Source organism: Mytilus californianus, unplaced genomic scaffold (genome assembly GCF_021869535.1).
Source record: "Mytilus californianus isolate M0D057914Y unplaced genomic scaffold, xbMytCali1.0.p SCAF_3, whole genome shotgun sequence".
In the NCBI taxonomy this organism is placed as follows: Eukaryota; Metazoa; Mollusca; class Bivalvia; order Mytilida; family Mytilidae; genus Mytilus; species Mytilus californianus.
In genome coordinates, this window is record NW_026262679.1 from 31,115,632 (window position 1) to 31,140,246 (window position 24,615).

The 24,615-nt window shown below is 33.9% G+C and overlaps 1 long non-coding RNA gene across 2 annotated transcripts; it reads right to left on the reverse strand.

Annotated features, from left to right (window-relative positions):
• Window positions 1–648: 648 nt before the first annotated feature.
• LOC127734365 (uncharacterized) lies at window positions 649–7,039 on the reverse strand. Of its 2 annotated transcripts, none has more exons than XR_007997532.1 (4): window positions 6,841–7,039; window positions 2,960–3,004; window positions 2,355–2,448; window positions 649–1,419 (listed from the first exon to the last, which is right to left on the reverse strand). It is a non-coding gene; the product is annotated as an uncharacterized LOC127734365 (long non-coding RNA). The 2 variants fall into 2 exon arrangements; XR_007997531.1 differs by having other exon boundaries at window positions 2,370–2,448; window positions 6,841–7,035.
• Between the last annotated feature and the right edge of the window lie 17,576 nt (window positions 7,040–24,615).

Below are 24,615 nucleotides of genomic sequence, written 5' to 3' on the forward strand. Positions count from 1 at the left end.
CCTTAGATATACTAGTATATATGATTAATATACGCCTTTACTCTGTATTTTTATTTGAAAATTCAACCAGTTATTCCTTCCAACATTACACAACAGTATTAATATAAGCTATGGTTATGAAGAGACACTGTTCACATCTAGAATTTTGTCACTTGGTTGCATTTGGTAGTGTATACGATATTTTCACACAGTTTTATGGTCAAACGAAGATAGTTGGTCACAGGTTGTATGTATAACTTTACAGTCCTCAATGTATTCTCGCCTTAATTACTCTTAATGTTATGTATGTTTGTATATTTCAACAGTTTTTTGTTAGTGAATTTCAATAATATTTTGCGGAATCAAAGTGTTGTTTTGGCTCTGCAGCATACTTGGGCATATCATGGTCAACTGTTTTTCCCAGTATTAGCCAGTACAAGTAAATGCTCATAAATTGGGATTGTGCTTTCATTGTTGGAAGAAGGCTGCATTTGTAATAATTAGATGACTGAGTAAACAATATTTTGGGCTTTCCAATTATATTTTACAACATTTAAAATACAATAAAATCAAATCAAACATGAATAAAGAGTCTATAACCTAATACAGGTTGGTTGGTCATGCAATCTAAACAATGCCATATACAAAGATATAATAAAAAGACAAATAAAAGATTCACAAATATTTATTTTCTAAATTTATCCCCTGGTTGTATTTCAGCATTTCCTGTCACATGAAAAATCAATTTTGTATCAATTACATAAATATCTAAGAAATTTGTGCTGTTCAAAATCAATTGAGATATGGATTATTAAGATGTTCTAATTACAACAAACTTTTTAGCTTAAATACATCACTGAAAATGTATGCATATAAAAACAAGAATGTGTCCATAGTACATGGATGCCTCACTTGCACTATCATTTTCTATGTGGACCGTGAAATTGGGGTCAAAACTCTAATTTGGCATTAAAATTAGGAAGATTATATCATAGGGAACATGTGTACTAAGTAACAAGTTGATTGGACTTCAACTTCATCAAAATCTACCTTGACTAAAAACTTTAACCTGAAGCGGGACAGACGGACAAACGAACAGACTAGAAAATGTAATGCACCTCTACTAATGTAGGTGGGGCATAAAAAAAAATATTTCTTTTTTACATAAATTGTCGCTTTCATTTTCTATTATACTACATGTCCCTCATGTGTTGTTGTATTGACACATTAAAAGTGTGACCACCTGCCACACGCTGAACACCTTATTCTCCATGACAATTGTACCAGCTAATGGCATCCCATTATGTCATACATTTCTCTTGTCAGCCATTGGCAGTCTTTTAGCAACTTGCATTGTTCTGTTCTAAACACCCTGAAGAATAGCCTGAGGATGTTTAAACCTGGATGTGCTGGGCTGATGTATTTTAAGCCCTACACATTCTGTAAAAAAATAAGAACACATATAAAATCTAGGAGAAAAAAATGTATAGTTACACATAAAAAGTTGTCATCGATCTTCTTTCAGTACAAAGGTAGCTAAATTAAATAATGTGTCCTTTGAAACACAATTAACTAAAATTAAAAACACTTATCTCAAAAAGCTATTATAGTGCATACTGGTACATGACCAGACATAAATACATGTAAAGTTATCCATTCTTTTAGTACTAATTCTAAAAGGTAATCAACTTAACAATTTTTATCTGTTCTTTAATTGATTTTGTTATATATAAATTAAAACATAACTAAATATGTATTTTTATACAGTTGTGAACACTTCAGGAACTACATATTGTTTGATACTTAAGTTTTGGAATTGTAGTGTCATGGTTTTCTTAGACTGGTAATTGCATCTTCATATTAAATCCACTGGAGGTAAACTGATTGATATTTCAGTCTTGAAAACCTGTTTTTTAATTTTTTTTTAATTGGTTTTGAATAATGGGGCTTTGTATTGATTTGATGAGTCAAGCCTTTTTCAACTGGTTTTACAGTTAGTTCTCAATTTGTGCTGTAACACCACTTTCTCTGGTTAATGGAAGGTTGAGCCCTCATTAACATGGTTAACCCGTACTCATTTGGTAAGTTATTGTCCTAAGACATTTTGTCATGTTACTAGCTTTCATAGCTTAATTTCTAGTATAGTTTTTGTTCATTGTTACAGGACCATATGATGACATTTACTTGCTTAGATATATGGTATCTGATGGATAGTTGCCTCAGCTAAAAAAATCTCATTATATGTTTTTTTTCTCGATATATTATGGTTTGTTTGTTTTTCAACATGTACTTTGGATCCTTAATGGTTTATGATCATTTAATGCCACAGCTGTATTTCCTAATCAATATAGTATACTCATGAATAGATATTGTACCATTTGTGTGCTTACTTCAAAACTCAATGGACTTGGTTTCTTTGTTCAATATAATTGACACCACGGTCTCACCATTTTCCAACATTTTATTCACCTGGAAGTAAAAAGAAATGTTCCAAAAAGACTTGGACAGAACAAGTGTTCAGAGTACCTAGAAAACATAGGTAAAAATCTATTTCTTCTCTGTGATTATTTTTGGTCAATGTAAACTTTTAAAAAGAACAATTTGATCAAAATTATCAGTTTAGATGTATAACAAATTTAACGAGAATGCCAAACATAAGATATTTTGACCTATATCAACTTTTGAGGATTGTGGCTTCATAATTATTTGTGGAATACACATTTTTGTCGATTTCTTGGGCATGGGTAAACCGCTATTACAAATTTAAATACATTGTATTTAATAAAGAAGCCATTCTGTACTAGCTTGAATGCAGCCTTTTGCAAAACCATGAATCCAAATATCCATTAAAGTATGATTTTTCTCAATCAACGAAAAACAAAATTGATCCAAATTATTGGATGTAGCTGCATATATAAATCTAAAGTATCAAAGGTAGAACTCCTAGTAGAAATTGTTGGGTTATTTAAATTTAACTAACCAGCTTCTTCGCCTTTTCCCAATCTTCCTTGTTGTTTTCTTGGTCCTATAAATAAATATAGTAAATTATTTATCAAACTAGAACAGCTATAAAATGTATTATGCACTACCATTTATTTTTATGAATCATTATTACCAAAAGAAATAAAGAAACTTAGGCCTGCACAAGTAAAGTGGGAAACAAGATGTATATGTTGTGCTGGCTGTATGTTCTTTACCCCCTCTAAATCATGTGTGATTTAACATTCCTCACATCTCAGGCTTGACTAAATTTAAATCTATTGATTTGGTTGATTTTGCAGCATTGACTTACTTCAGGGCAGACAATTTTTGTTGGTCGAGGGAGCCAGAATGCCAGAAGAAATTGGAATGCTATTATATTTATATAAAGTTTACCAATAATGCTTGTGGTACTAAGCCATTTTATAGTGTCCCCCAAAGAGTGAATGTCATGCTTGAGCAATAGATCTTACATTCAGGAATTTCAGGCTATATGTATTGTCTATGGTTCTCAGGTACAGGTTGTGTATTTTCTATAGTTCATAGGTACATGCAATTTGTATTGTCTCAGTTGTTTGTCTGTGGTTCTTGGGTAGAGTCTATATGTATTGTTTATGGTTCTTAGATATATTCTATATGTATTGTTTATGGTTCTTAGATATAGTCAATATGTATTGTCTTTGGTTCTTAAAGATATATTCTATATGTATTGTCTATGGTTCTTAGATATAGTCTATATGGATTGTGTATGCTTCTCAGATATATTCTATATGTATTGTCTATGGTTCTTAGATATATTCTATATGAAGTGTCTATGGTTCTTAGATTTAGTCTATATGTATTGTCTATGGTTTTTAGATATAGTCTTATATGTATTGTCTATGGTTCTTAGATATATAGTCTATATGTATTGTCTATGGTTCTTAGATATATTCTATATGGATTGTCTATGTTTCTTAGGTTCAGTCTATATTTATTGTCTTTGGTTCTTAAATATATTATACATGAATTGTCTATGGTTCTTGGATATAGGCTATATGTATTGTCTATGGTTCTTAGATATAGGTTATATGTATTGTCTATGGTTCTAAGATTTAGTCTATATGTATTGTCTATGGCTCTTAGATATGGTCTATATGTATTGTCTATGGTTCTTAGATATATTCTATATGTATTGTCTATGGTTCTTAGATATAGGCTATATGGATTGTCTATGGTTCTAAGATATATTCTATATGTATTGTCTATGGTTCTTAGATATAGGCTATATGGATTGTCTATGGTTCTTAGATATAGGCTATATGTATTGTATTTGGTTCTTAAGATATTGTCCATATGTATTGCCTATGGTTCTTAGGTTCAGTCTTTGTGTATTGTCTATGGTTCTTAGATATAGGCTATATGTATTGCCTATGATTCTTAGGTTAAGTCTATATGTATTGTCTATGGTTCTTAGGTACAGTCTATATGTATTGTCTATGGTTCTTATGTTCAGTCTATATGTATTGTCTATGGTTCTCAGATAAAGGCTTCGTGTATGGTCTATGGTTCTTAGGTTTAGTTTATATGAATTATCTATGGTTCTTAAAGAAAGGCTATATGTTTTGTCTATATGGTTCCTAGGTTCAGTCTATATGTATAGTATATAGTTGTTTGATAATAGCGTTATATATTGTCTTTAATTCTTAGATATCAGCTTGATATTTTGTCTATGGTCTTTAGGTACAGTCTATATGTATTTTCTATGGTTCTTAGATATAGGCTTAATGTATTTTCTTTGGTTCTTATGTTTAGTTTATATGTATCATATATGGTTCTTAGATATAGGGTACATGTATTGTTTATGGTTCTTAGATATATGCTTTATTAATTGTCTATATGGTTTTTAGGTTCAGGTTATAAGTTTTGTCTATATGGTTCTTAGGTACAGTCTATATGACATGTATGTATTGTTGATATGGTTCTTAGGTACAGGCTTTATATATATATATTGTAATTTCAGTGCAGTAATCAAACTACTAACATGATTAACATGATCAAAGTGTAACCACATAATCATAAACATTAGGGGAGTATTCAAACTAATAAAATGATCAACCGATATAATAACATGATCATGAATTTTTAGGGCAGAAATTGAAACTATCGGCATGATTAAACCAGGTTATAAAGGACAATAATCAAACAATCGATTCGAAATGATGATGATGATTAAACCCTGTAATCACATGATCATCAAAGGCGGACTTAGAGGGGGCAGGGAGCTTCATATATGATAAATGTATAGACTTTTAAACATATTGCTCCAAACGTTGGTTTTCCATAGGGCCTCACCCCCTTTTTCAAAATCCTGGAATCATGGATCATGAATTATAAGGGCAATAATCAAATGATTAACATGATCAAAGTGTGATATTACATTATCTAATCTATCATGAATATCAAGGGCAATAATCAAACCTCAAATTAGATAATTATGAATATTAAGGGCAATAATCAAAAATATGTAATCAGATAATCATGAATAGTAAAGGCAATAATCAATAGATTATCATGTTTAACTGTTCAATCATATGATTATGGTTATTAAGGGTAATAATCAAATGATCGTCATGTTCGAAACTGTGTAATCAGATGATCATGAATATAAGGGCAATATTCAAACGATCATCATGTTCAAACTGTGTAATCAGATGATCATGAATATTCAGGGCAATAATCAAATGATTATCATGTTCAAATTATGTAATTAAATAATCATGAATATTAAGGGCAATAATCTAACGATCATCATAGTCAAACTGCGTAATCAGATAATCATGAATATTAATGGTAATAATCAAACAATCATCATGGCCTAACTGTTCAATCATATGATCATGATTATCAGGGGCAAAAATCAATCAATCATCATGGCCTAACTGTTTAATCATATGATCATGATTATCAAGGGCAATAATCAGACGATCATCATGGCCTTTACTGTGTAATCATATGGTTATATATATTAAGGGCAATAATCAAACAGTCATCATGGCCTAAATGTTAAATCATATGATCATGATTATCAAGGGCAATAATCAGACGATCATCACGGCCTAACTGTGTAATCATATGATTATGAATATTAAGGGCAATAATCAAACAATCATCATGGCCTAACTGTTTAATCATATGATCATGATTATCAAGGGCAATAATCAGACAATCATCACGGCCCAACTGAGTAATCATATGATTATGAATATTAATGGAAATAATCAAACAATCATCATGGCCTAACTGTTTAATAATATGATCATGATTATCAAGGGCAATAATCAGACGATCATCACGGCCCAACTGAGTAATCATATGATTATGAATATTAATGGCAATAATCAAACAATCAACATGGCCTAACTGTTTAATAATATGATCATGATTATCAAGGGCAATATTCAGACGATCATCACGGCCTGACTGTGTAATCATATGATTATGAACATAAAGGTCAATATTTAAACAATCATCATGGTCAATCTGTGGAATAATATGATTATGATGATTATGAATATTAAGAGCAATAATCAAATGATCAACATGATTTGAATGTGTGATCAACTTATCATGAATAATAATTTCTTCTAACTATCAACATAATCACACCGTGTAATCATATAATCATGAATATCAGGGGAAAACTCTTACTATCAACATGGTCACACTAATCACTAGTTATAGTGATTAACTTATACAGGGAATTTTATAAATCCCAGGTTGGACCAGAGCCTGATATTTTGGCCTAAATGTTTAAAGCAAAGGTATGTTTATTATTTGGTCGTAAACAGGCAATTTTTGTTTTAGTGTTTACCCTTTTCTGCATCTTTAGGACTCACTTACCCGTCAGTTAACAGCAGTATAAATATAACGTGAAATCGAAACAGAAAGTACACTTCGGAAATTCTCTTTTTCGTAGAATAAATCCGAGTTACATTAAGAACCAATTGTATGATAGATAACAAAAATGAAAAATAAATAAGCCAATCAGAGCGTGGTCCATATCGTGGTTTTTAAATCCTAAAAACCACTACTATTATACCTCAACCAGTACCCCAACTAAATTTCTATGATTTAAAATATGCTTCCCATATTTATGTGCAATTTAGCCCATTTGAACTGTAATAATAATAACGAACTTTAATATTAGCTTGTTTCCCTTCAAAAGTTTATATTAAAGGTCTTACGAATGCAATATATCACAGAAATGTTTATAATTATATTCTGACATTCTAATAAAAAAGTGCTTTTCGAAATCATATCAGACATCAAAGAGATGACACTATATGTTGGACATATACAGTTTGTATTCCTGCTTTTATCAGCAAATACTTTTAATGCAATGGCAGCAACAAATGAGGATAAATACAACAGACTTAGCAAAGTGATAATTCCAGTTGAATTTGCCCTATCCAGTTTCAGTAAAAATTTAAGAAAAGTACTCAAAAGGGATACAAAAACCATGGTAACAAAAACCTTGGAATCAAGAGTACAAGTGATGGACGAAATAATGACGAAAAATTCTGAAAAATTCAAGGAGATACAAAACGTACTGAAAGTTGAACTGAACAGTTTATTTATCAAGGAATTTAGAAAATTTAAAAGAAATATATCAAAAAGATGCGTTCAACTCTTCACAAACTTCAGAATAATATCACTGTGATACTTTTGTCTAAATTGAAAACGTCAGAAAATGTTTCTGAATTTCTTGAGTTCAACAATGATGATACTACAAAACTGGTATGGCTTTACAAATATTTTAAAGGTAATTATTAAATTATTTACGCTCAATAGTTATTTTCATCTCAAATCACTGTCTTTTTCGTACACCGCCACGTTATTTCTCCACTCTTCTTTACACATTCAATAAATTATTGCATTTAAAGTACCATACACAACCGGTCCATACACATTACTAAATAACATATTACAGGTAAACAAAACGATATTTTATAAATATGCAAATAATTTGGTACAGATCAATTTTGTAGTCTGACGCAGTTTGTGTAAAAGAACCGAAGCCGTCATTTATTCAAAGTCAGTATGTTTGCGTTAAAATGCTTATGCGGTTGCATCTGATAACGGGAGAATGGGGATGGGTTTTTTAGCACAGTCATTCTTGAAAAATATACATGACAGAACAATAAACCTTACCAACCACCAACATCACACTCATCAGACAAAAATTATACATGACAGAAAAAATAAACCTTTCCAACCACCAACATCCAACTTATCCGACCAAAATTATACAAGACAGAACAATAAACCTTACCAACCACCAACATCTGAGTCATCCGAAAACAATTACATGACAGAACAATAAACCTTACCAACCACCAACATCCGACTCATCCGCAAAAAAATTACATGACAGAACAATAAACCTTACCAACCACCAACATCCGACTCATCCGCAAAAAAATTACATGACAGAACAATAAACCTTACCAACCACCAACATCAGACTCATCCGCAAAAAAATTACATGACAGAACAATAAACCTTACCAACCACCAACATCAGACTCATCCGCAAAAAAATTACATGACAGAACAATAAACCTTACCAACCACCAACATCAGACTCATCCGCAAAAAAATTACATGACAGAACAATAAACCTTACCAACCACCAACATCAGACTCATCCGCAAAAAAAATATATGACAGAACAATAAACCTTACCAACCACCAACATCAGACTCATCCGCAAAAAAATTACATTACAGAACAATAAACCTTACCAACCACCAACATCCGACTCATCCGCAAAAAAATTACATGACAGAACAATAAACCTTACCAACCACCAACATCTAAGTCATCCGAAAACAATTACATGGCAGAACAATAAACCTTACCAACCACCAACATCCGACTCATCCGCAAAAAAATTACGTAAAAGCAAAAACAAACAACAACGAACTACCGTACCACAAGATTTATCTTTTAAAAATAGAACAAATCAAACACACGTCGATCGTCGTGTGTATGAGTGGGTTGCAAATGTTGTTTTCTTTAAGTTATTCACCAAATTGAATCCGATTACCTGGAAATGTTGCAGACTGTACCTTATGTAACTTGCTGTTGATACAGATGTGTCTAAATCAGTATGATTTATGATAACTAAATGTGTCTTTTTTCTATTGTGTATTTTACAACCAACTACCACTTAAACAAATGGACATTCCAGAGACAAGAATGAATACTTCATATTTAGATCCCTTTCTCGAACAGATGGCGAATTAAACACTACATTAGCAGTTATGCAATACCTTTGACAAAACCAGTTTTCCATTTTTGAGTAATAATAACCTATTGTTTTAACGTATCTTGTTTTGTCAAGTCTTTATTTGTTCTTCACATTAACCATCATTGGTTGCTGTTTGTCTATTTGGGTAATTAAGCGTACGAATCTATATGTCAAAGCCCTATAAAGAAAAAAATGTCTGTTTCTATATTCAGATGGATTTGGTCATGGTAAAAGACGTAAGCCGACTAGCCATGTGGAAACTGATTCACAAATAACTGCTCCTCCTAAAGGTAAAAGTCCAACTCTATTGAAGTCTCAATTTTGTTTCATTGGACTAAAAAATTGAATAAAATATGGTGATGCTGGTTTTGCGTAACACTGATCGATAAAAAAGGCGATCGGCTAAAATCCTATTTGGTTTCAGAAATTATTTGTGGCAGCAATGATCACTTGGAGAATTTTTAACTTACGTTTAATAAAGTTTTCATATATAGCGAACAACGCCCAGAGAAGTGACCGTTTTGATCTCATATGTCATTCAATATTAAGACGTTTCAAAATAAAGTGTTACGTCAAGGGCGTATACCTTATCCTTGGATTGAATACACCTAATTTCTGTTTGCCATTACATGATACAACAGACGTTCCCGTCAAATTTTGACACCACAAGATTAATTGAATGACGTTTAAAAGTATCGCAAAACATTGGGGTAAGTGTCGCTAAATGCTGAATATTGCAAAAAGGTCTAAGAACATTGCCTTGTTTGAGAAGTGAAATATGATATTAATAGGTCTGTAAAATCCAGTGGCAAATATTACATGATATCAGAACGAAACGTGCTAATGTTACAAGAAGATGAACCATGTTTTATTACTTTCCAATTGGCAATTTCCCATTTCTCAGCAGTAACATACCATCTGCCGCATCGTATGGTGCTTACATATCTCAATTAATACGTTACGCTCGTGCATGTTCACACTATACGGACTTCATTAACAGAGGTGTGCTCCTGATACTAAAACTGTTCCAACAGAGAAGAGGAAGAACGTCTGAAATGGACACTACATACGTTTTACGGTCACCATCACGAATTGGTTGACCAATACAATGTGGCTTTGTCTTACCGCACGAGCGACATGTTTTCGCCGTTCTTATATCTTTAGATACTATCTAGTAGTCGTCTGATCTGTACCGATTTTGTTCAATTCCCGATTGTGACATTTTTACTGAGTGTGGATTCGCATGGCTTATATTGCGTGCATAGCAGGAGACGCTCACTCTGACAACGCACCCGGTCTCGCTCCTATTTACGTTCATGCAATTCCCTCAGTTTTTTTTTATCTTGATTTGTATCCTCAAGATGGATTTATGAGATTTGGACATCGGTAAACTACTGTTGCCTCGAACTTATACTAGACCTAAACGTCGTATTTAAGGGTGTGTAATTGTTCAAGGTTTTAGTCCGAAGGAAGACATGTCAACTTACTCGGAAATATTTTTTCTGACGCCGAGCCGACTAGTATTTGATCTCTTTCTTAAATGCTGAGTGCTTAACAGACACACAGCAAATATACAAATTTCGACGAAGACTTTGGTTTGACCCGGTCGGAGATCGAACCCTGGCACAATCTTCTGCACTCGAGGCGAGACCACGAAGTCTATTACAAAGCGAAAAAAGAATACCATATTAGAACTAAAATTAAACCTGTCTTAATAATAAGAATATTATATTGTTAAGAAATTTTGTACTAAAACACTTCCATTTTTCAATTAAATGTATTATGTATTATACTATGTTTTAACGTCTTTTTAATTGATTATACTACATTTTTTTATCTTTTACTTTCAGACCATAAAGGAAAGGAATTTATTACAATGTTTCCCTCACACGATGACACATCAAAATATGCCTTAACTGTGCAGCTGATTATCACAGCAGATTTTCCTTCAAAGGTGAAAATATATTCGGCCTATCCTGGGGTTAACCAAACAGTCGACATAACATCAGGTGTTGCTTACGTTAACCTACCTGAGCATATAACAATGATTCCTATTGGAAGAACGTCCACTTCTATTTTGATTCGTTCAGATCATCCAATTAGTGTAGTATGCTACAGTGACTTCGGAGAACATGATCCTTGTATATATCAGTATTATAAATGTTCATCCTATGCCTTTAATGTCTTACCTGTTAATAGTTTAGGGGAGTCATATTACCCATTGATGCTTGATTATCCTAGCATACATATTGCTATTGTTGCAACGGCTCCATACACAAAAGTTTGGATTGAACCTTTGAAAACTGACTTGAAAATCATGGGTACGACTATCAAAGCATTGACGAATGGAACATTTACGTTAGGATATTTGGAAGGTTTACATTTGGAAGCAAATGATGGTCGATTCCTCGCCAATGTTCAGGCAAATAATTCCATTTCATTAATATCGGGAAATAGTAAAAGTTCATATGATGAAGAATCTATGTATGCATGCATGTTACCGAACGATCATTGGGGACAGTATTTCGTAGTGCCAATAATGGCAAAAGTGAAATACGTTTCCCTGCGTATAACCACAAGATCTTTTAATACAACTGTGAATATTGACAATAATGAACATTTTTCAGAAACAATACTTATTCAACCTGGAAATGTTTTTTCAATACAGTTATCATCAAATGTACATACTGTAATTTCTTCGCAACCAGTACTAGTTACAATTTTCTGTAAGAGTGAAAACGGAATATTCATGACATCCTTGCCTGCAACCAGCCATTTTTCCCACAATTATGTAGTCGCACCACCACTTGTTCGTTATAAGCATCTTGAAAATTATATTTCAATTATTATACGATCATCGCAGGCTTCAGGACTTCGATTCGTAGGAAACTTACTATCAATTCGAAAATCCGAAATAGCTTTAAACAATGAAAATTATTCCTCAATTGTCATGAGCATGCCTGCCAATACAGTGATTAAAGTGAACCATATCACAGAGAATGTTTTGTTTGGAGTAACTGTTTACGGCTTTGGACCTTATGATGCATATGGATTTTCGGCGGGTTTACGAATTTAATTCAAGAATACATTGCAAAATATGAAAATAAAGAAAGGTTAATATTTAAATGGGCATTAGCTACGATTTTGACAAAAAATTAAAATTTCAAACATCTATAAAAATGGAATTGTGAAATAATAATTCGCTATTAGCAGTCAGTTTGATTCAGTTTCGTCAACATCGTTAATGTATTATTATGAATCTATTATTGGCTTGCATCATTATTGGGTAGCCGATAATTGCATATGATTAATCAATGTGTATTATAAAATTCGAAATAAAAGAAAAGATGATATTGTTATATTTTATTTTGCACATCTCAGGCACAATTTTTATTTACCCCAAACATTTGATATGATATTGACATGTCATAAAAAGCCATTTAAGTCACTATATAGAACATATAAAGCACTACTCAATACTGCGTGTAAAATTACAACAGGAGCAAGTAAAGTTACTTTGAATATAGCACACATAATACACAAGGTGCGACAGTATGGTACACATTAAATACAAGGTACAACAATATAGCACTCACGATACTGGGGGCGTAGCTGGGTCCATTTGAAGAGCACGCCAGTAAGGTTTTTTTTTACTAGACACAAAATGGTGCATTCTGAGGGCCTAGATTTGGTTTGAAAAGCAAATTAGAAAGACTGAGAAACATCAGCAATTTTCAAAAATCTGCCCTCCGTTTTTTTTAGCTGCAACGAAAACGTCCACGGCCTTGTCTAAATTGACTTCAAAATCACGGTGGATGTGCATTAAACCTAAAGACAACAATCTGTCATTTCTCATTGTGGAACGGATGTACGTTTTCGAACGTTTCACTTATTACTCTAAACGACCTTTCGGCGTAGGCACTTGCAACGGGCATTGTTAAGAGAACACAGAGTATTGTACCAATAGACTGATACAATGCGGAATTAACGATATCAAGCGTTTGACATAGTGCTGTCGGCACTTAAGTCGTGATAACACTGCACGTGCAGATATAGAATATATTTTCTATAATTTGACTTACTTGCAGATCTTATTTTACTTTTTACTTTGTAAAATGTGTGTTTGATTTTTCTGGATTTGATAAACCTAATTGGATAAGCTTTCGATTAAAAATAATCCCAATCCTGTATCATCCAATCAGAAGCCGTACAAGATACTATTCTGAGTACCATTTGAGTACAAAAACTTGCCGGTAAAATGTAAACAAATAATTGCGCTCTTGTAACATATACGGTAATGCAAATATTGTTCTAAAATTCAGCGCACGGCCCATATGAAGCGCAAGCGTCTATCTAGCTCATAATACAACTTCAAACCATTATCTCATCACTCTCTGAATTTTGAGAATTATTTATTGGACGCCGATCCGGCCTAAAATTTGAACTGATTGTTTAGCAAATACGGTACTGTTCAAAAGGACAAAAAGATAATGTCTAGTTACTGCCCTTATTTTTTAAAGGTCATCCAGCACTGATCATATTGCCGACAAAACTGTTTTGATAAATTGATATTGAAAAGCTACATAGAACTTTGAAGAATGGCCTTAAATGATATTTTCGGCGTCAATTTTTTTTTTAGACTCTGCGATGTGCACGCCATGTCGTGGCAGCGTATTAGGAGCTATGCCACAGCGATACATAAGATACAACAATTTGCACACATATAATACATATGGTACATCAATTAAGCACTCATGATACATAAGTTACAACAATTTAACACACATTATACAGAAGGTTCAACAATATATCAAACATAATACATAAGGTACAGATATATAGCACACATGCTACATAATATAAGTAGCACATCACATACAAGCCAGGGTCTTTATAGATTACTATAAGGTTTGGTTTTGCTCATTGTTGAAAGCCTTATCGTGATCTCAGTGAAGTTGGCTTGATTATATCCACGTCCTTTCGTCTTTGGTGGATATTTGTTTCTTTAGCAATCATACCACCTCAAACAATGGCTTGTCAGTTTTATTTATCATGGTATACCGTTTAGTTAGCATAGATCTGAACATGTAACATAATTTTAAGTCCTTTGAATTACTAAAAACTGCAAAATTGATAGATTTTGGCAAATTTAAAATTATAACTCAGAATAAGAATCAGAAAAATATTTCTTAAACAGTTCATCGATTCTATCGGAGTTTAAAATATGTGTTGTCTTTCAGATACAAATTAATTCATCAAGCGATATCCAATTTTCACGAGTTGTAAAACTATTTCTCTTATGATCAACATCCTCACTGCTAAATTAAAAATTCCGCGAATCGTTGGTTTAGTCTTTTGTACGTTCAAGTATGGCGTCATATGTCCTTTTCCGGCGTCAAACTTTAACATCAGACATTTAAAACTTTTTGTACGCTTTAGAATGTAATACAATTTGACAAAGAGAAGATTTCCACGTTAAAAGTGTGAGTATTTTGTATATTATGAAAGAAATCCGATATGTCTGTTACCATGGACGAAATGTAGATCGTCTTAACCTTTGAAAGTTATCAATGACCTAACAAATGGCCAATGGGAATGTCGCTATATCGTCTCATGGTGCTGGATAAGCCTATCAAATTAACGCAGTTTACGTATCACTTTTTTGTATCACACTCCGTGCAGTGTGATACGAGAAATATCTCTTCATGCAAGAAATAGATAACACAGCCAAAACCATAAGAGAATATTTCATATCAAGTTATTTGAACCTTGAATTCACTTACTATGATCATTGTTCTATAATTACATTAGATGTATGTTTCATTATAATACGTTATTCTGATTGGCTAACTGCAATCTCACGTTATTCCTTTATCAACTTCATTACACAATGAAATTTATCATTCATGATGACACGAGATCCCACAATAAAGTGCACAGGTAAATTAAATAAAAACTTGATAAAAATCGTGTTTTCATGATCCTAGCTAAAAAATGTAATATTATAAGTATTGAATGCTTCTTTTTGTAACTTCTTAGGGTTGTAAAAGGTTGACCGTGCGCACATTTTTAGAATGAAGCGCTTCCGCGCTTCATACAAAATGTACTTCGGTCAACGCTTTTACACCCCAATGAAGTTACAAAAAGAAGCATTCAATTCTTAATTGATACCGTATAATTTTGTTATTCACATGAACTAAACTGTTAAATAAGAGATAAGTGATTTGCCTGTATTGATATTAATGTATATTGTTGGTGTGTGTAGATATAAGAAGATGTGGTATGAGTGCCAATGAGACAACTATGTGTACCTTTTGTTAGTCCTTTGATCGAGATAAGAGGTGGTGGACAGGGGGGACCCGGGAGTAAGGAGGCGGAAAGCGGGAGTAAGGGGGTCGGGAAGCGGGAGTTACGGGGACGGGAAGCTGGAGTTAGGGTGCGGGAATCGGGAATATAAGGAGCGGGATTTTTTTTCAATGAAAATGAAACTAAACAGATATAAATGGCTTAAATGGACCTAAATGCTTCTAAGACCTTCTAATGTAGTCAATTCCAACCATTTCAAATATTAAATTGGTCTAAATTGGCTCAAATGCCCAGTTTTTGGTGGGGTTCGTGTTGCTCAGTCTTTGGTTTTCTATGTTATATATATAGCACGCTTTTCACGAATCAACATGACTTAAATATGTCAATCAAATAGTGGCGCTTTCTATGACAAAACGTCTCTTATTTTCAGAAAATGAACTCATGGATCTGATTTTTTTTAGTAGGATTTGATTTGATAAAGATTCACATGTAAATGAACTCTTGTCGTGATACTCAGGGTTGGATCCAGCCATTTTTAAAAGGAGGGTACCAACCATATGTCCCCATTCAAAAGCATTGATCGTCAAAATAAAAGGGGGTGAGTTCAAACCCCCGGAACCCCCCTTTATCTGCCACTGATAGTTTCATCAAGGTATAAAGACAAGATAGCGTTTTATGTGTTATTTGAATGCCCCCCTTTCACCCTGGCGAAAATTCTTGATGGGATAAAATCTTGTTAGATGTTTACCATGCTGCCTGCTTTCAAAACCAATAGGACGTGTAGTTTTAGAAGAGGTAAAAGAAGGAAACGTATTTTTAGCTTATTGTGTTATTGTGAAGGTATTTATGGAACGCCACAGCTTTCTTATGTGGAACTCTGATATTACGTTATGTTGTTTTATTATTACTTGATGATATTTTGTCTTTACATAATATGGTTTTGACATTACGTAATGATGTTTTGATATAACTCAATATGGAATAGTCATTACTTAATGATATTTCGATATAACACGATATGGTTTCGTATTGACTTGATATAGTTTTGTCATTACTTAATATGGTTTTGTCATTACTCGATGTGGTTTCACCATTATTTAATGTGGTTGTGTCATTTCATGATGTGGTTTTGTTATTTCGTAATGATGACTTGCCAATTCTTTATATGGCTTTAACATTACGCAATGATGTTTCAAAATTTGACGATTTTACACTACCTGATGTGTTTGTTTCAGTATTTGATGTGGTCCTGTCATTCTTTGATGTGGTTATCACATTACTTGATGAGACAAAACCACGTGACCAATTCGGAAAAACTAGTTCTATTTTTAAATAGATTTCCATGTTTTATGTGCCTTGGATGAGTGTGGCCATCCATCGAGTTAGAGTTCAAATTAAAGTTCGGATTACTGTTCGAGTTAAACTTTGAGTTAGTCTTCGATTTCGAGTTAGAATTCAAGCCATTATTTAAATTTCTAGTTCTAGTTAGCATTGAGTTTCGAGTTGAACTTCGAGTTTGAGTCATATTTAAAGGTAGAGTTCGAGTTACAATTCGACTTCAACTTTGAATTTGAGTCACCTTTTAAGATAGAGTTCGAGTTAGACTCGAATTTGAGTCTCATTTAGATTAAGATTTCGAGTTGAAATTCGAGTTATCTAATATGAGTTCGTATTTAAATTTTCTATCGCGGATGAAGGGCTTTTGCTCGGGCTTCCGAAAAGAGGGCTCAGGGATATGCGTACAAAAGATAAACAATGTTACAGTATCCAAAACACAACATAGAAATTGAACTAAAGTTAGATGTGGTGTGATTGCCAATGAGACAACTATCCACCAGAGTTTAAATACAGTGGATGTTAGCAATCATAGGCAACCGTACAGACTTCAACACACCGTATAGTCGGCTACGAAAGGCCACCACGTGAAAATGTAAAACAATTAAAACGAGAAAACTAACGGTCTAATTTATATCTAAACAATCTACGAAAAACAAATATGACACACATGAAACAACGACAACCATTGAACTACAGGCACCTGACTTGGGGCAGGCACATAAAGAAACTGAACGTGGCGGAGTTTAACATGTATGTGAGCGCTAAACCGTAACCTAACCTCGGACTGTAGTGTAACAGCACAACATAAGTAAAAAATGTAAAAAAACAGTTTCAATTGGCTTAACTCAATAGATCGGTATGACTGGCATCGGGGATGATCTCGGGTGCTCCGGAAGGGTAAGCAGATTCTGCTCAACGTGTGGCACCCGTCGTGTTATTCGTGAAAGTACACACCCAGTGATTTGGTTTTATTTGCTAGTTCACATTCGAGGAAAAGATGACGGGATTGTAGTTACGACAACTGGAACATATCCGTCGTCACCTGTGAAACAGCTATTCCAAAAAGTTTTTTTTTTTTCAATTAGTGCGAGGTATATCAGCGAATGCAATTTATAAAAATAAAAGATTGATATTCGTACTAGTATATGTTCAAATGATCATACACGCTAAAAAAAAATTGGAGAATTCTTATTTTATAGAATTGATGCTTTGTCGCTTAGTCCGATCCCCCCATTTCCCTGTAACTTTAGTGTGAGTTGATTTAAAGTGTCTCATTTGTTGACAATCAAGTACAAGTCTTTTGATTTGTGTCGAGCCTGCGACATTAATGTAGCGGCAGTGAGACACAACAAACCTATATTCCGTCGTCGGTAATGGCGTCGGCGTCTTCATCATTTAGATCGTTAGGTTTCTCGTTTGAATTGTTTTTACATTTTTTATTTCGGGACCTTTTATAGCTTACTATGTGGTATGGGTTTTGCTCATTGTTGAAGACCATACAGTCACATATAGTTGTTAACTTCTACGTCATTTGGTATGTGGTTGACAGTTGTCTCATTGGCAATCATACCACATTTTCTTATTTTTATATAAGGTTTATTTTTGCATTAAATATTACCGAATTAAACTGTTTTGCCATGATAAATGTGTAAACCTCCATGAATTGTTATAAAACCTGTATAGGAGTTATTCTTCAAGATCAAGATAAAGCATCTTCAGAAAAAAACATTACGCTTTTACACTTACAGCAGCAATATCAGGCGAGACACAGGGTTCCGTGGAATCTTTTACGAATTTATTATAATACTGCTTCCATTTGAGAACCAAGGAAAAACGGCAGGACCAAGTGGTTTGGGGATATCCCCCTTATGTCTGAAATGCTGTTAATTTTTTAGTACTTTTTTCTTAATTTTGCCTGCCGTTCCCCTTTTTCATACCAAATAACTCTGAACAACAACTCGAACTTTAATTTGAACTTTAACTCAATGGATAGCGATACTCATCCAAAGCGCATTAAACAAACGACATATGGAAATAGGTTTAAAAATAGAACATATTTTTTTTCCGAAATGGTCACGTGGTTTTACTTCATCAAGTAATGTGATAACCACATCAAAGAATGATAGGACCACGTCAAATACTGAAACAAACACATCATGTAGTGTAAAATCGTCAAATTTTGAAACATCATTACGTAATGTTAAAGCCATATAAAGAATTGGCAAGTCATCATTACGAAATAACAAAACCACATCATGTAATGAAACAACTACATTACGTTTAGTCACATACACATCAAGTAATGTTAAAACCACATTGCCTAATTACGGAAGCGTATATGTGCCGTGTCTTTGTGAGTTATTTTCTCCGTTTCACGAGTTAAATATAACGAGTTGCTGACTTACTTCTCAACAACCCGACTTATAAAATCGCACGTTAGTGTCTTAAAACGCAGTAATACAAGTTATATATTACACGTTACGAGTTTGTTTTTTTAACTTCGTGCGATATCAAACTCGTGTTACTCATTTCGATCGCGTTATGCGAGTTTTTCTTTGCCAGTTTGTGTGTTTTTATAACCCGATTACGAGTTGTAGAACTCGAGTTTGTTTAGCCAAAAACACTAACACAAGTTCCGTAACTCGCCTCAATGCAATGTTTGGCGCCCTTTTCATTATCAAACTGGAGAAGCAATGGCGGAGGTGCGTATAAAATATTTCTGTTCTTATCTAAAATTAATAATGCTTATAGTATGCTTGGAATGTTCAATAAATGCTATAAGAACTTTTAGATTGAATTCATTCAAATGAGAACTTTTTAAGACATCGGTATTGATAGGGAAAATAACATCTTCGCTCCAGATGTTGAACAAAAGATTACCCTCTCTTAAGTTAGTTTATATGTATGACAATATGATCAGTGTCAGTTCCTTAATGAATATGGGCCTTGCTTTGTTAAGAGAACGACCCTTTGAGCGAGCTTCAGCGCGTATTTTCTCTATTCAACATTTTCAAAAAAAGGAAGGGGGGTTAACACCCTGAGTGACCCATAATCTACCAATGAATTTAATATATTTTATTGTACATTGAAAACTAATTGAGTGACCATCAAATGGCTATATCTTCAAACTTCAAATTTGAATCATCGTATTTCTATAAATAGACCTTTTCGCTATTTGAGAATCTGCGACACTTGACCACAGAATTTGCGTCACTGGAACTATTGACGTCAAACTACAATCACTTGTGACGTCAAACTTTTGTGGGGAACCTGTGTGGTGTCCAGAAATGGCGGACATATTAGCGAAAAGGTGTATTGTTTAGCATGGCCTCGTTTCCGAAGTTGCTATATATATGTGAAATTGCAACGCTACCATCTGTTAGTATTATTCTTGTGAACACTTCTGAGTCAGCATGGTTTAACGGGTTTTAACCAAATTTTAGTACGTAGTTAGTCTGCATCAAGATCTAGAAACTTGTTGTTACCCTACACTTTATCAACTATTGATTATTGATTATTAAGGTCAATGGTCAAGATTACATTGAAATAACTATTGTGGGCTCAAATATCTTGTGAACACTTTAGTGACAACATCGCTTTGAGGGATACTTACCAGACTTTTATTAGAGTTAATTTTTATAGTCCTTTGAAACATCTAGATCTAGCTGCCATTTGATTTTCAAGGTTAAAATTGAAAGTTCAAGGTCACAGTTGGATATAAAATATTTCTTTAATATAAAAACATGGCGAGGATATGTTCTGTCTTGCGATGTCCTTATTATGCCCAACCTTAATTTTCACGAAATTGGGGCTGTATGTTTAAATGAGATACTGGGGCATTACTTCATACTATTGAAAGCAATATTTCGTGCTGTTTGACTAGTTTTTAACTATGTTATTTTTGTATTTATATAGATTTCCTGTGTTAACAACTTTTGAACTATTTGAAATACTAAGAAATGTATACCTCCAAACACAGATTTTCCTAAGCCGTATTTGGCCAAACTTTTCGGAACTTTTCAATGCTCTTAAACTTTGTACTTTATTTGGCCTCACAGCTTTTTTGATTCCAGCGCTAGCGTCATTGATGAACCTTGTAAAGACGAAACGCGCGTCTTGAGTAAAAAAAAAACAAACCAAAAAAAAACAAGCCTGTTCAGGTACCTTTATCAATTCAGTGGTTCCCAGGATTTCAGATATCACCATGACTTTTGGTTCAGTAAATCATTTTTTCTTTATCGAACCAGATTCTGTTATACAGGAAATTTACACATATGATTTGCACAAAATTATTTAAATTCTACTGGCTACAACTTAACTGGAACAACATTTTTTTTACTGGACTTGCTTTATGTCTAGTGAATTTGGGAATAACTCCAATTTGATAATTATTTACGTTTTACTAATATACGAAACTACCTTTTAATTTGAAAAAAATAAATTAACCTTGCGTTTTTTATTACTCCGATCATGTGACCACAGGAGACTCATTGATAGTAAAAGCAGCACAAAATAAACAAAACATGTATAGCAAAACAATAAAGGAAGTAAAAAGAAAATTTCAACAAGCAAATGGAAATAGATATACAATCGGACTGTAATTGAGAGCATTGTAAAGCTTCAATGTTTTTTTTATACTTTTAGGTAGCTGTATTTCCTGGTGTACCTCAACACGCAACCGTCGAAGAAATCATTGAGTATTACTTTAAAAAAATGTATACTGCTCACGAAATTTTAGGATTTCTTACCTTCTTGCATGGCATTGTTATCAGTAGAAGAACATTTTACAGAACAACAAAGAAATTAGGCTTAAAGAGGAATCGTGCGTCAAATAGCGGAATGGACATTTATCGGCAGATGAAACATTTGCTGAGAGAAGGATATTCCAATCTAGGGTATAGGTCATTGTGGAAACTTTTGAACGTGCAGTGTGGTATTCGGGTTACACAAAAAGCAGTGAGACTTATGCTAGGGGTGTTGGACCCTGAAGGCGTGTCGTTGCGTTCATCCCATCGATTGAGGAGGAGGAGATATTGTAGTAAAGGTCCGAGCTTCACAACTCATATTGACGGGTACGATAAATTAAAACCTTTTGGGATAAGCATTCATGGTGCTGTTGATGGATTTTCAAGAAAGATACTTTGGCTCAAAGCGATGCCTTCCAACAAAAACCCGCGTGTTGTAGCTCGCTTTTATATCGACTACATCAAAGAATTGAAAGGAGTGCCGCGGGTAGTTCGATGTGATGCCGGAACCGAAAATGTTGTTATTCGAGACATTCATATGGCTCTTCGTTCTTCGCATGGAGATCATATGTCTGGGAGTAATAGTTTTTCTGTTGGACGATCAACCGCCAACCAACGGATAGAAATGCTTTGGAGTTTTTTGAAAACGTATTTTACCCAATTTTGGAGAAATTTCTTCCATGATCTCATAGACGATGGGTTGTTAAACAATGCAATTCCTATTCATCTTGAATGTATTAGATTTTGTTTTTTAGATATTATCCAAACTCGGTTGAATATGTTTACAGAATACTGGAATTCTCATAGAATCCGTTCGCAAAGAAACCAAGAGGGAGTTACTGGAATTCCAGATGTTTTGTTCCATCAACCATTGTTGTATGATGCAATTGATTATTCTTACCCCTTACCGTGTAGCAACATAAGCATAGATAGGATTTCAGAGGTGTATACGGAAACAGTGCCGATGAAAGGGTGTTCTGAAGAGTTTCTTAATTTGGTTGAACTGGCAACCGACACTAACAGAATTGAATTCCCAGAATTTACCACAATACAAAATGCTTTGATTATGTACCGTTCTTTAATACACTTGTTAAATGAAATTTATTAAAATGAGATATACCTGTATATAAAGCCTCTCATTAACAAAATCATTCAAGAAGTGTTCGAGTGCTTAGAAACTCTGTTGTCCGTCAGTCCGTCCAACCCCCAATTTTGTGTCCTTCTTTGTCTGCTAAGCACACCCTAAGTAAATTCTAGCGCCGATAGGGAGAAAATTCTTCACACTTATTGCATGCAAACCTTTTATATATATATATATACAAGAACGCGTTTATAGTTCCATGCATCATTTAGATTAGGACCAATTCTTTAAAGATATAGTTTAAAACATTTCAAATCATACCGACTTTTCGACCTAAACACAAATCTAAGGATAAAAAGAAATAAAAACGTTTGCCTCGTTGTGACCTACATAAATATTAACGAATCTAAGCTCAATGGCGTAGAGAGTTCTTTTTTTGATAGTTTGATATTTAACCTCAGTCTATACAAGGATTTGTTTGTGTGTACAAGGGGAAGATTTTATTGACTTCTATGAAAGGGCCGGTTTTATTTTTGGTCTTGAGCTTGATAATTTCGAGTTGTAATGTCTAAGAAAATTTTAGTTCATATGTGCTGCCACTTTCTGTGCCCGATAGTTTGATTTAATTTTTTGGTGTTTTAACGCCTCTTTTAAGCACCACTTATAGACTTTTTCGTGGCGGTCAGGTTTTATTGGTGGAGGAAACCGGAGTGCCCGGAGAAAACCACCGACTATCGATAGAAACTTGATAATCCTAGTCAATTAAGATTGGAGTCGAGTGGATCGGCACGAGCGGGATTCGCGAGTGATCGCAGTAGTAACGGCCACCGAGCCCCCCTTTTCCCCCGATAGTTTGAAATTTATAACCACATTGTACTTTCAAGGAAAATTGTTTTTCAAAAGTTTTGGCCTCTTTGGAAGAGTTTAATCATAATTTGTTTAAAAATTGTTTTACATGCAGTGACCCAGATCAAGACACGATTGTGGTCTATCCACGCTGGTCTCTGTCCACAATTGCTAAATATGTATGGTGCTTCTTTAAACATGAGACACCCTGGATAATCATGCGTGTAAAGTAGAAAAAATAAACCATGACACCCAGCCCATGAAGGTTTCTTTTTCTAATATGCAATAAATTCGCGTGTGAAATTTCCATGTGGCAAGACTTAGCTAAATTCAGAAAAAAAAGTATTATTATCTGAAACAAAAGTTACCCAACAGAGGTGACCAATGTCAATATATATATTAGGTGACCAGAGGTAACTAATGTCAGTGTAAGGTGACCAGAGGTAACCAATATAAATATCTCTGTAAAGTGACCAGAGGTAATCAATATCTATGTTAGGTGACCAGAGGTAACCAGGGTCAACTCCTCTAAAAGATTACCAGAGGTAACCAATTTCATTTTATCTGTAAGGTGATCAAAGGTAACCAGTATCATTTCCTCTTTAAGACGACCAGAGGTAACCTCTGTCATTATTTCTGTTAGATGACCAGAGGTAACTAAAATAAACTAGAAGATGTGTTATGAACGCCAATGGGAAACTCTCCATCCATGTCACAATGTAGATAAATTTAACATATACAGGAAAACTTTGGGACGTCAATACGGAGGCATGTCTTACAGCGAACGGCAACATATAGAGTTACATCCAGGGTGTATATAGATTTTTTTTGTTAATCACATTTTGTACAGCACCTGCATGCACTTGATGACACAGCATCAGCGTGATGGTATTTTGCCTTTGCTGATTAACGATAGAAGAAGAAGAGGGCCAACATAGACCAGTGTAAAACAACGCAAACCGGGAAAACCAACGGTCTTATTTATATGCAAAACGAGAAACGAAAACACATATAAACTACACCAACAGACGACAACAACTGAACAAC